Raw genomic sequence first — 13,496 nt, forward strand, 5'->3', positions numbered from 1 at the left:
TGATGGTGCTGAGGGAATTAGATTAAGAAATGAGGCACTAAAATCAGTAGGCAAGTTTTGATATTTGGGCAGAAAAGTAACACATGATGGCTTAAGGTAGAGAGGACATAAAATGCAGACTGAGGACAGCAGAGAAGCATTTATGGGAAAAAAGAAGAAATTCATTAGTATCAAATACAAATTCAAAAGTTAGGAAGTCTTTTTCTGAAGTTATTTGTCTCGAGTATAGGCTTATGTTGTTGTTGTGGTCTTCAGTCCTGAGACTGGTTTGATGCAGCTCTCCATGCTACTCTATCCTGTGCAAGCTTCTTCATCTCCCAGTACTTACTACAACCTACATCCTTCTGAATCTGTTTAGTGTATTCATCTCTTGGTCGCCCTCTACGATTTTTACCCTCCACGCTGCCCTCCAATGCTAAATTTGTGATCCCTTGATGCCTCAGAACATGTCCTACCAAACGGTCCCTCCTTCTTGTCAAGTTGTGCCACAAACTCCTCTTCTCCCGAATCCTATTAAATACCTCCTCATTAGTTATGTGATCTACCCATCTAATCTTCAGCATTCTTCTGTAGCACCACATTTTGAAAGCTTCTGTTCTCTTCTTGTCCAAAATATTTATCGTCCATGTTTCACTTCCATACATTGCTACACTCCATACAAATACTTTCAGAAACGACTTCCTGATACTTAAATCTATACTCGATGTTAACAAATTTCTCTTCTTCAGAAACGCTTTCCTTGCCATTGCCAGTCTACATTTTATATCCTCTCTACTTCGACCATCATCAGTTATTTTGCTCCCCAAATAGCAAAACTCCTTTACTACTTTAAGTGTCTCATTTCCTAATCTAATTCCCTCAGCATCACCTGACTTAATTTGACCACATTCCATTATCCTTGTTTTGCTTTTGTTGATGTTCATCTTATATCCTCCTTTCAAGACACTGTCCATTCCGTTCAACTGCTCTTCCAAGTCCTTTGCTGTCTCTGACAGAATTACAATGTCATTGGCGAACCTCAAAGTTTTTATTTCTTCTCCCTGGATTTTAATACCTACTCCGAATTTTTCTTTTGTTTGCTTTACTGCTTGCTCAATATACAGATTGAATAACATCGGGGAGAGGAGAGGCTACAACCCTGTCTCACTCCCTTCCCAACCACTGCTTCCCTTTCAAGCCCTTTGACTCTTATAACTGCCATCTGGTTTCTATACAAATTGTAAATAGCCTTTTGCTCCCTGTATTTTACCCCTGCCACCTTTAGAATTTGAAAGAGAGTATTCTAGTCGACATTGTCAAAAGCTTCCTCTAAGTCTACAAATGCTAAAAACGTAGGTTTGCCTTTCCTTAATCTATTTTCTAAGATAAGTTGTAGGGTCAGTATTGCCTCACGCGTTCCAACATTTCTACGGAATCCAAACTGATCTTCCCCGAGGTCGGCCTCTACCAGTTTTTCCATTCGTCTGTAAAGAAATCGCGTTAGTATTTTGCAGCTGTGACTTATTAAACTGATAGTTCGGTAATTTTCACATCTGTCAACACCTGCTTTCTTTGGGATTGCAATTATTATATTCTTCTTGAAGTCTGAGGGTATTTCGCCTGTTTCATACATCTTGCTCACCAGACGGTAGAGTTTTGTCAGGACTGGCTCTCCCAAGGCCGTCAGTAGTTCCAATGGAATGTTGTCTACTCCCGGGGCCTTGTTTCGACTCAGATCTTTCAGTGCTCTGTCAAACTCTTCATGCAATATCGTATCTCCCATTTCATCTTCATCTACATCCTCTTCCATTTCCATAATATTGTCCTCAAGTACATCACCCTTGTGTAGACCCTCTATATACTCCTTCCGCCTTTCTGCTTTCCCTTCTTTGCTAAGAACTGGGTTTCCATCTGAGCTCTTGATATTCATACAAGTGGCTCTCTTTTCTCCAAATGTCTCTTAAATTTTCCTGTAGGCAGTATCTATCTTGCCCCTAGTGAGATAAGCCTCTACATCCTTACATTTGTCCTCTAGCCATCCCTGCTTAGCCATTTTGCACTTCCTGTCAATCTCATTTTTGAGACGTTTGTATTCCTTTTTGCCTGCTTCATGTACTGCATTTTTATATTTTCTCTTTTCATCAATTAAATTCAATATTTCTTCTGTTACCCAAGGATTTCTACTAGCCCTCGTCTTTTTACCTACTTGATCCTCTGCTGCTTTCACCACTTCATTCCTCAAAGCTACCCATTCTTCTTCTACTGTATTACTTTCCCCCATTCCTGTCAGTTGTTCCCTTATGCTCTCCCTGAAACTCTGCACAACCTCTGGTTTAGTCAGTTTATCCAGGTCCCATCTCCTTAAATTCCCACCTTTTTGCAGTTTCTTCAGTTTTAATCTACAGTTCATAACCAATAGATTGTGGTCAGAGTCCACATCTGCCCCTGGAAATGTCTTACAACTTAAAAGCTGGTTCCTAAATCTCTGCCTTACCATTATGTAATCTATCTGATACCGTCTAGTATCTCCAGGATTCTTCCATGTATACAACCTTCTTTTATGATTCTTGAACCAAGTGTTAGTTATGATTAAGTTATGCTCTGTGCAAAATTCTACCAGACGGCTGCCTCTTTCATTTCTCTCCCCCAATCCATATTCACCCACTATGGTTCCCTCTCTCCCTTTTCCTACTCTTGAATTCCAGTCACCCATGACTATTATTAAATTTTCATCTCCCTTCACTACCTGAATAATTTCTTTTATCTCATCATACATTTCATCAATTTCTTCATCATCTGCAGAGCTACTTGGCATATAAACTTGTACTACTGTGGTAGGCATGGGCTTTGTATCTATCTTGGCCACAATAATGTGTTCACTATGCTGTTTGTAGTAGCTTACCCGCACTCCTATTTTTTTATTCATTATTAAACCTACTCCTGCATTACCCCTATTTGATTTTGTATTTATAACCCTGTATTCACCTGACCAAAAGTCTCGTTCCTCCTGCCACCGAACTTCACTAATTCCCACTATATCCAACTTTAACCTATCCATTTCCCTTTTTAAATTTTCTAACCTACCTGCCCGATTAAGGGATCTGACATTCCATGCTCCGATCCGTAGAACGCCAGTTTTCTTTCTCCTGATAATGACGTCCTCTTGAGTAGTTCCCGCCCGGAGATCTGAATGGGGGACTATTTTACCTCCGGAATATTTTACCCAAGAGGACGCCATCATCATTTAACCATACAGTAAAGCTGCATGCCCTCGGGACAAATTACGGCTGTAGTTTCCCCTTGCTTTCAGCCGTTCGCAGTACCAGCACAACAAGGCCGTTTTGGTTAGTGTTACAAGGCCAGATCAGTCAATCATCCAGACTGTTGCCTCTGCAACTACTGAAAAGGCTGCTGCCCCTCTTCAGGCACCACATGTTTGTCTGGCCTCACAACAGATACCCCTCTGTTGTGGTTGCACCTACGGTACGGCCATCTGTATCGCTGAGGCATGCAAGCCTCCCCACCAACGACAAGGTCCATTGTTCATGGGGGGGCTTATACAGAAGTGAAATGTGGATGATAAATTATTCAGATAAGAAGAGAATAGAAGCTTTGGAAATGTAATGTTACAGAAGAATTCTGAAGATTAGATAGGTAGACCAAATAACTAGTAAGGAGCTATTGAATCAAATAGAGGGGGAGAAAGTTAATGGCACAACCTGAACAAAAGAAAAGAAGAGGTTGGTTGACAAAAGAAAAGAAGAGGTTGGTTGAGAGGACACATCATGAAGCATCAGTTTATTAATGGGGGAACTTGGAGGGGGGAGGGGCATAAAATTGTAGAGGAAGATCAAAGCTTGAATTTAGTAAGCATATGGAAATGGATGTAAGTAGCTGTATCTTTGCAGAGAGAGAGAGAGAGAGAGAGAGAGAGAGACTTGCGCAAGACAGAGAAGTGTGGAGAACTGCTTCAAACTAGTCTTTGGAATGAAGACAACATCAGCATCAACACATCAACATCTTGACAGCATGATTCATTGTGCTTGACTTGCATTGTGTTACCTTCCTGTTGGTGAGCAATTGGTCTAAACAAGCAAATGAGTGACACACTGTGCCATATTACTTTTGGCAATTCCCTTTGTAAATATCACAAATCTCATATTTTGAAGATAAAATGTCTTTTGTTGTTTACAGGATCCACATCTTTTTTTTCAACTGATGATGCTATGAATGTGGTGTGGGTAAGATTCTGTGTGATTTCTGATCTCAGTCCAAAATTGTTATGAGTGAGACTTTAGTGCATTTTGGGAATGACCCTCTCATACACGTTTCCCCTCTTTAGTTTCTTATAAAGTTATTTTAGATATTGTTTTACTTTTTATTGTGTTTTGGTGGTTGATTTTATACAGGAGGTTTGACTGTTATAGGTACAGCTGAAAGGGGTAAGTAGAAGACAATGAAACAATCAAATAAACCCCATACACATGGTCTGGAAACCAGTGGTTTCCCCAATATGACATATGCACAGGTGCAGTCGTGTCAGTATTACAACAGTACTAATAAGGCTACATTTATTTTGAAAAACTAAAGTGAGGTGTAAATTACAAAGTGATAAACAGTTCTTGTTTGATTTTATCATCATTCCAGATACCTTAATACTGGTAAATAATTTTTCGACAACATTTGTATTGGTCATAGCTCGCCATTACCATAGCCTTTCCCAACTTGAACCTGTTAAGTTGTTTTGTGTGTGGTATCTAAATGCTATGTTGTATTCAGGCCCTGTTGATATTGTCTATGAACTTGGGAATGGATTGTGGATGGTTGCCAAGCCATCCAGAACACGTGTGGATCATCAATGAGGTGATGAGCTGAAGCCTGCCTTCACATGAATGGTGGGCACATGGAACACTAGTTGTGATGTATTTGTCTTCAGGTGCATATCTGCAGTATGGAGTCTTAGGGATATGTACTCAGCCATACTACATAGTATTGGGGAAACTATTGGTTTCTAGACCTATGTTTAATAGGATTATTTGCTTGTTTCATTGTCCTCTAACCACCCGTTTCATTTGTACCTAGAATAGTCAAACACCCTACATTATACTGGTGTGTGTGTGTGTGTGTGTGTGTGTGTGTGTGTGTGTGTACACGTGCACGTGCGCACGCATTATACTGCAGGCACTAATGCCTATGCTGTTGAACTCAAGTAAAACCAGCCATTATTATTGCTGCCTCAAGATAATCATTATTGTCTTCATCAAAATACTTGTAAGATTAATTACATACAGCTAGCATTTATATGATGTACTATAACACAACTGCACAATTGTATTTATAATGAATAACTTGAGTGCCCTTTTATCAACTCACTGAGTTTTCTTGTTTAGCAAAAACTGTGACATTTCTGCCAATTAAGTATGATGTTTATTTACAGCCATTCTACAAATATATTGCCCAAAACACACATTGGCAGGTTTCATTTTTTTTTCTTTCTTATGGCAAAATGTTGAATGTGGTATTGTAATAATGCAAGAGAAAATGCAAAGCTCACTATTACAAATGTTTAAAAGAAGTGAGCTTTGTAATTACACAACCACCAATGTGGCATATTCATGATTCTGGCTCGTAGAGCCACATTTGTTCTTTTAGTGCTGTCTTGAATGCCCTTGAGATATTACACAAGCATGGATATGCTAAATGCATTGATTAGTTGTCCTGACGAATAAACATATTATATGTTGTTGTTGTTGTTGTGGTCTTCAGTCCTGAGACTGGTTTGATGCAGCTCTCCATGCTACTCTATCCTGTGCAAGCTTCTTCACCTCCCAGTACCTACTGCAACCTACATCCTTCTGACTCTGTTTAGTGTATTCATCTCTTGGTCTCCAACAACACCTTTTACCCTGTATGCTTCCCTCCAATACTAAATTGGTGATCCCTTGATGCCTCAGGACATGTCCTACCAACCGATCCCTTCTTCTAGTCAAGTTGTGCCACAAACTTCTCTTCTCCCCAATCCTATTCAACACCTCCTCATTAGTTATATGATCTATCCATCTAATCTTCAGCATTCTTCTGTAGCACCACATTTTGAAAGCTTCTATTCTCTTCTTGTCCAAACTAGTTATCGTTCATGTTTCACTTCCATACATGGCTATGCTCCATACAAATACTTCCAGAAACGACTTCCTGACACTTACATCTATACTTGATGTTAACAAATTTCTCTTCTTCAGAAACGCTTTCCTTGCCATTGCCAGTCTACATTTTATATCCTCTCTGCTTCAACCATCATCAATTATTTTGCTCCCCGAATAGCAAAACTGGTTTACTACTTTAAGTGTCTCATTTCTTAATCTAATTCCCTCAGCATCACCCGACTTAATTCGACTACATTCCATTTCCTTGTTTTGCTTTTGTTGAATTTCATCTTTCTTACTCCTTTCAAGACACTATCCATTCCGTTCAACTGCTCTTCTAAGTCCTTTGCTGTCTCTGACAGAATTACAGTGTCATCGGCGAACCTCAAAGTTTTTATTTCTTCTCCATGGATTTTAATACCTACTCCGAATTTTTCTTTTGTTTCCTTCACTGCTTGCTCAATATACAGATTAAATAACATCGGGGAGAGGCTACAACCCTGTCTCACTCCCTTCCCAACCACTGCTTCCCTTTCATGTCCCTCAACTCTTATAACTGCCATCTGGTTTCTGTACAAATTGTACCTTTCGCTCCCTGTATTTTACCCCTGCCACCTTCAGAATTTGAAAGAGAGTATTCCAGTCAACATTGCCAAAAGCTTTCTCTAAGTCTACAAATGCTAGAAATGTAGGTTTGCCTTTGCTTAATCTATCTTCTAAGATAAGTCGTATTGTCAGTATTGCCTCATGTGTTCCAATATTTCTACATAATCCAAACTGATCTTCCCCGAGGTCAGCTTCTACCAGTTTTTCCATTCGTCTGTGAAGAATTGGCATTAGTATTTTGCATCCGTGACTTATTAAACTGATTGTTCGGTAATTTTCACATCTCTCAGCACCTGCTTTCTTTGGGATTGGAATTATTATATTATTATTATATATCATCTTCATAACCATTGTCATCAGCCATTTAACAGCCATTTCTGGACAAAGGTCTCATCCTGATTTTTCCACGATAGTGATTTTCAGTTAAATCTCTTAATATTGCCCCTGTATTTTTTCTAATGGTACCTATCCATCTTTCATTAGGTCATCACTGCCTTGGTCTTTTCTTATGTCTTCAATTACAGTATGGAATGTCTACCTCTTGTTTGCTTGGCAACATGTCCGTTCACCTTGATTTAATTTTCATTACAGTTGTAATTATGTCTTCCATTCCATGTTTAACTGATTTACTTCTTTGTTGTCCTGCCTTACCTAGTAATTCCTAACATACTTCTCTCCTTTGCTCATTGAAAAACCATCAATTTTTGAATGGCTTTAGCATTAAGTCTTCACATTATGCTGCCATAAGTCAAAACTGAAAGTATAAACTGATAGTAAAATAAAAGAAGCAGAATGGAGAATCATAATAAATTAGATCCAGAGTGACTAAATGGCCCTTGCTACGTGGTCCATGCCAGACTAAAGATGCACACAATTGTTTTAAGTAGCTGGTTGAATCAAGATATGCAGTGCTTTCAGGAACATGGAAAGTTCATATTGACAATGCCAGTTTATTGAAAATCAATCCAAAAGAGGCTAAAAGATCATCTAACAAGGAATACAGAACATATTTGCAGGAACTTCACTCATTCCTATTACCTGACAATAAAAGGTGAAGAAATGTGTGTTTGCTGTGATTTTGTTCTTAGCTATCATAAATGTGACAGGAGTTATGTTAATTAGTGCTCTTCCAAAATGCTGTGATGGTATTACTGAGCAAGACAAACATGACAGACCCCAACCACATAAACTGTAAGAAAGTTACACAGTAATGTTAAGACAGCACATCTTGAGTTATTCTTCCACTGTAATCACACAACTGTAGATATAAATAATCAAGAAAATATTTTGAATCAAGCCTGATTATTACAGTAACATACCATACAAAGGCTATAAAGCCAAATATGAAAAGGAAAATTGCAAACCAGTATCTCTTCCAAAACACAGCCACATATTCCACAAGTACAAGTTACGGTTCTTTAATACATTTGGTGCCCCTGCAATGCCAGGCATGGTAGCTTAGATAACAGCAGATGGCTGATGCTACACCTAGCGTGTTCTGACTATGGGCACTGTCTGGTCCATGGTTTGTTTACTGTGTGGATTGGATTTGCCTCAGTCTATGCTCGGGCACACTGCAGTGAATGTCAGTTGCAGTTTAGCTGTTGGTTTATCTTTCTATCATTCTGTGTGGGTTTTTTTTTTTTCAGCATAATTACAAATTAAAATTACTTTCAACAGGAAATAATTTCCTCTTACATCCTTGCCTGCTTTGAGACATGTCCATAAAAATAAAATTTATGTGTAATTATTCTAAAAATAATTATTTTATAGTTAAAGAATGATAAATTGAAAACAAATGCGCTTACCTGCACAAGTTTCACCGCATAATGTAGAAAGATAAACCAACTGCTAAATCTCAGCCAACATTCACTGCAGAGTGCCCAGGAATGGACTGTGGAAAATTTGAGCTGCACAGTAAATAAAACATAGATTACATGGCGCCGATAGTCAGAACATGCTGGTTGTGACATTGGCTACCTGCCAGTCCCTGAGCTACCACACCTAACAGGGCACAGCATGGAATGTGTTAAACAGAAGAAAGATTGGTGTTATAAATGCTCTGCATTTATTTTGCTAACATAAAAGTAGAAGATGCTGAAGCAAGAAGATCATGACAAACATTTACAGAGAAGGATTCTCACCCAAAAGAACAGTATTGAAGACAGAAATCTATCACGTAGTGATTCAAGTCTTACAGCTGTAAAATTTTGAACTACACACAAGTGTTGAACATGCCAAAAGAACCTTATTGCCAAATATTCTACCACAGAAAATTGGCACTGAATAAAGTAGCCATATACAACATTGGAAATCAAAATGTCACTTGTTACTTGTGAAATAAGACAGGGAGTAAAGGAAAGCCACTTGAAATCATAACATGTGTCTATAACTGTATTATAGTGTTATCAAGCGTCTTACAAGTGAAAATGATGTAAGATGGATGTGGGGTAAGCAGAACAATTTTATGTATGTTCATATGTATATTTTCCTGTCAACAAAACATCCAAACATGGCCTATTGATCACATAATTTTTGAAGTAGGCCACACAGAAATGGATTGTGACTCTGTTTGCTCCAATATAAAGAAGAAAATCAGGTATGTGCTAGTGTATCTCCTTAAAGATGCAAATAATTCAAAGTGACAGGATAAAGTCTCTCTCTTTTATCATCCACAGTATGCTGCATGACAATTTTCTCTGTTATAAAAGCGACCAGGGCATCACCAAAATTCCAGTGTACAATGATTGCATAATCCACTATGAAAGAAACAAAACAGAATATGATGGGAGTATCACTGAAGTACCCTTGAAAAGAAAGAGGCAATCTTTAGTGTATCTGTTTGTTCCCAAGACATACACAAAAACACAGTAACAGCAAAACTGAAAGATTTGTTCTCAGTGTGTGGGGAAAAAGATGATTATAAAGGAATCCCATGAATACTACCACAGTTCTTGCATTATGGAACTGTGTATGATGCATTACCTAAACCAGCTGTTGAAGACTGATGCAAAGTAAATGTATTATGTGAATTAGAATTTTTGTCTACAGTTTAATTATTGAGTGACTCTTTAATTTGTAACCTCACTTGATTCTTCACACTGTAAAAGGGATTTTGAAGAAATAAATTGAAACTTGCACAAAAATGTTGATTCAAATGTGTGTGAAATCTTATGAGACTTAACTGCTAAGGTCATCAGTCCCTAAGTTTACACACTACTTAACCTAAATTATCCTAAGGACAAACACACACACCCATGCCCGATGGAGGACTCGAACCTCCACTGGGATCAGCCACACAGTTCATGACTGCAGTGCCTTAGACCGCTCGGCTAATCCCGTGCGACGAAACTGTCACCCAGTATGTCTTATGATTTAGTAGTCATATGTATGTGAAAATCCAGTAAGTCTTTATAATTGGTGAGATGCACAGCTATGAATCTCCTATCTTAACATGTGGTATTAATAACTAGACACATAATGCTCCTGTAAAACATTCAGTAACCTATATCTGGAACCTAGCAGATAGCACATTCAATGTTTTGATATCCACGAGTTGATATAGATTACAGATTAGAGTACCAGATGTTACTAATATCAATGTGTATGTCAAACACTGCTGCTACAGTGATCTTTCTGTTCCCTATTTTCTAGGTGCTGGTTAACTGATTATGTGTACGCATCTGGGAAGTTGAATCCAGAGGATTTGTCCATGACATTAAATTGAAATACAACAGATGAGTGAGAGCTGACTATGTTAAGAATGGAATATCATGAAAACAATTGAAAATATATGGTGTGAAAAGTTTCAAACCACATTTTATATAATTTACATTTTGAAATTATAGTTTCTGTAATATTAGTATTCCTTGATCCAAAGGCTGTAAAAATGTATAGCACTAATGCGATACTATTCACATCATTGCTCTTTACACACAGAATAATGACATACACTGACAGCCAAAACACACTGCCTTCTAAGAGACCGAATGCCACCTGGTGGCATTGTGGACATGTGAGACAGTAAGGATAATACAGAAGTGGAGCACAGACAAATAGGGAATTATTCTAGTGACAATACGGGCCCTAATTGGGGAAAAAAACTGATATAACTGACTTTGACAAAGGGCAGATTGCTATGGCCCTGTGCCTGGGAATGAGCATCTCGGAAATGACAAAGCTGTTTGCCTGTTTATGTGCCACTGTCGTGAGCATTTGTGGGAAGTGACTAAGAATAGTGAACCATGTGTAGGTGACAAGGTGTTGGAAGTCCACAAATCATTACAGAATGTAGAAGTCAGAGGCTTGCGTGCTCTACAAAGCAGGGTAAGTGGCAATCTGTGGCAAATTTGATGACAAAGTATAATTCCGGAGCATACACAAATGTTTTGCAGCACACCATTAAGCCCACATTGTTGAACACGGGGCTGTGCAGCAAATGACCCCTATGTGTTCCCAAATTGATCAGACATCATGACGAATTGTTAAGCCTGGTCAATGGTTATGTCCAGGTATGTTACCATACAGGTGGACAGCTGCTTGTAGTGTACAGCACACCAGGGATGCAGGCAGATGGGGCCGTATTATAATATGAAGGACACCTAAGTTTCGATGGGATATACAGTAGTAACTAAAAGTACCATGACAGCTGCGAACAATGTAAACATTAGTGAGGACCACCAACATCCCTTCGCACTTAATGTCATCCCTGCGGTTGATGGCATCTTCCAGTAGGATAACTATCTGTGTCACAAGACCAGAATCATGTTGCAGTGCTTTGAGTAGAATTATAATTACCCCACACTGATGTTTCAGCCACCATTTTCGTCCATTCTGAACCCCACGAGAAACATCTGGGAAGCTAACCCCACGAGAAACATCTGGGAAGCTATCAAGTGCCAGCTCAGTGACCAGAAACCACTGGCATGTAATTTTGGAAATTATGCTGACCAATGCATAGACATCTGGTGCCACATACCTCTGGAAACCTACCACGAACTTGTTGAATCCGTGTTACATAGAATCACTGCTGTATTGCATACTAATTTGTTCCAACACACAATTAAGCCGGTGGTAATAATGTTTTAGCTCATCAGTGTATATTTATGCATTCATTCTACAAGTTATAGATAGAAACATATGCCGAATGACCTGTAATGATTAGAAGCTCACACTGCAGCACCTGAAGGTAGACCAATAAGGCAAACTGTGTTTCTGTATTGCAGCATCAGCCATCTCAAGCAGCTGCCAATTTTGAGCTAACTCAATGTATGTATACTTCACACAGTTTTGTGTTTTACACATTACTACAAGGAGAATACACTAACAGCATAGGGAAATATACTTAGTAGCAGAAGTGATACCTGAAAGTAAAAATATGGAGAGAAAGGGGAGGAGATTATCAAAAGCAGTCAAACTCATGTAATTACTATATGAAGATGGACATTGTCCAAAAGAACAGATACCATTGGTGATCTTAGCTCTCGAAGAATGGAATTAAAATGAAATCCAGACCATTAGTTGCTTACAGGCATTGATATATCCATTTGCAGCACACCATTAAGCCCACATTGTTGAACACGGGGCTGTGCAGCAAATGACCCCTATGTGTTCCCAAATTGATCAGACATCATGACGAATTGTTAAGCCTGGTCAATGGGGACAGTTGAAAATGTGCGCCTCAACCGGGACTTAAACCCGGGATCTCTTGCTTACATGGCAGACACTCTAACTGACTGAGCAATCAAGGACACAGAGGATAGTATGATTGCAGGGACTTATCTCTGGCACGCTCTCTGTGAGATTGACTGCTGTAGGCAGGGGCACTACAAATGTAGTGTGTGGACAGTAAGTTGGAAATGTGGGTCTCATGGGGAACGTGCCAGAGATAAGCCCCTGCAGTCGCACTATCCTCTGTGTCCTCAATGGCTCAGTCAGTTAGAGCATCTGCCATGCAAGCAGGAGATCCAGGGTTTGAGTCCTGGTTGGGGCACACATTTTCAACTGTCCCCATTGATATATATCAATGCCTGTAAGCAGCTAATGGTCTGGATTTAATTGTAATTTCATGTAATTACTGGAGTGAGTCTTGCACCATTTGTTTATGCTTAACACTTCATTGAGATAGAGTACATGAGATTATATTAAATACAATGTTCACAAAAGAAGGTTTTACAAAATGTGTCTTAATATAGGAGGCTCAAAAGATTTAATTCATTAACTCTCATCCATTTGCATGAAGTAGTGGGTAAACAGGAAGCTGATTAATTGTGGCTGCCTGAATGACACTTAATTAATTGGACCTACATGTAGTGCATAGATTAGTATAAACTAGCAACTTATACCTGAAGGATAAATGTGGGTAATGGTGATGTGTACATGTTAAAAATAACCACAATGTGACTTGACTGAAACATATAGATCTAGACCAACACAAAGCAGCATGTGATTATGAACTGCTGCCACTGAGTAGAACTTACTACATTATACAGTGCACCAACAGAAAATCTTCAGATTTTCATTAATGAATTTATTGTGATACACAGTAGTAAAAAATAATGCAAATGATAATTTGGGGTATTTTTGAAACTTATTAATTAAAAGAAACAATTTGGAACCATAACAGTCACTTATAATTTTAACTATATTATAATTTTTTCATTGGAGTAGTAGTATCCTACAGCTTAACAAGTTCTAAAGGAACAGATACTCAGTTATGTAAGCATTTATCTAACTGGAAATCAACTTTCACTTTTGACCCATTGCAAT

General features: G+C 38.6%; 1 protein-coding gene across 1 annotated transcript in view; it reads left to right on the forward strand.

The window, feature by feature from the left end:
• LOC126457571 (N-sulphoglucosamine sulphohydrolase) overlaps window positions 1-10,541 on the forward strand; it is a 132,854-nt gene extending 122,313 nt beyond the window's left edge. The window contains exon 11 of the mRNA XM_050093994.1: window positions 10,383-10,541. The gene's annotated coding sequence lies outside the window, so the exon portion shown is untranslated. The remainder of the gene's footprint in view (window positions 1-10,382) is intronic.
• Window positions 10,542-13,496: the final 2,955 nt, after the last annotated feature.

Source organism: Schistocerca serialis, chromosome 2 (genome assembly GCF_023864345.2).
Source record: "Schistocerca serialis cubense isolate TAMUIC-IGC-003099 chromosome 2, iqSchSeri2.2, whole genome shotgun sequence".
Classification (NCBI taxonomy): Eukaryota; Metazoa; Arthropoda; class Insecta; order Orthoptera; family Acrididae; genus Schistocerca; species Schistocerca serialis.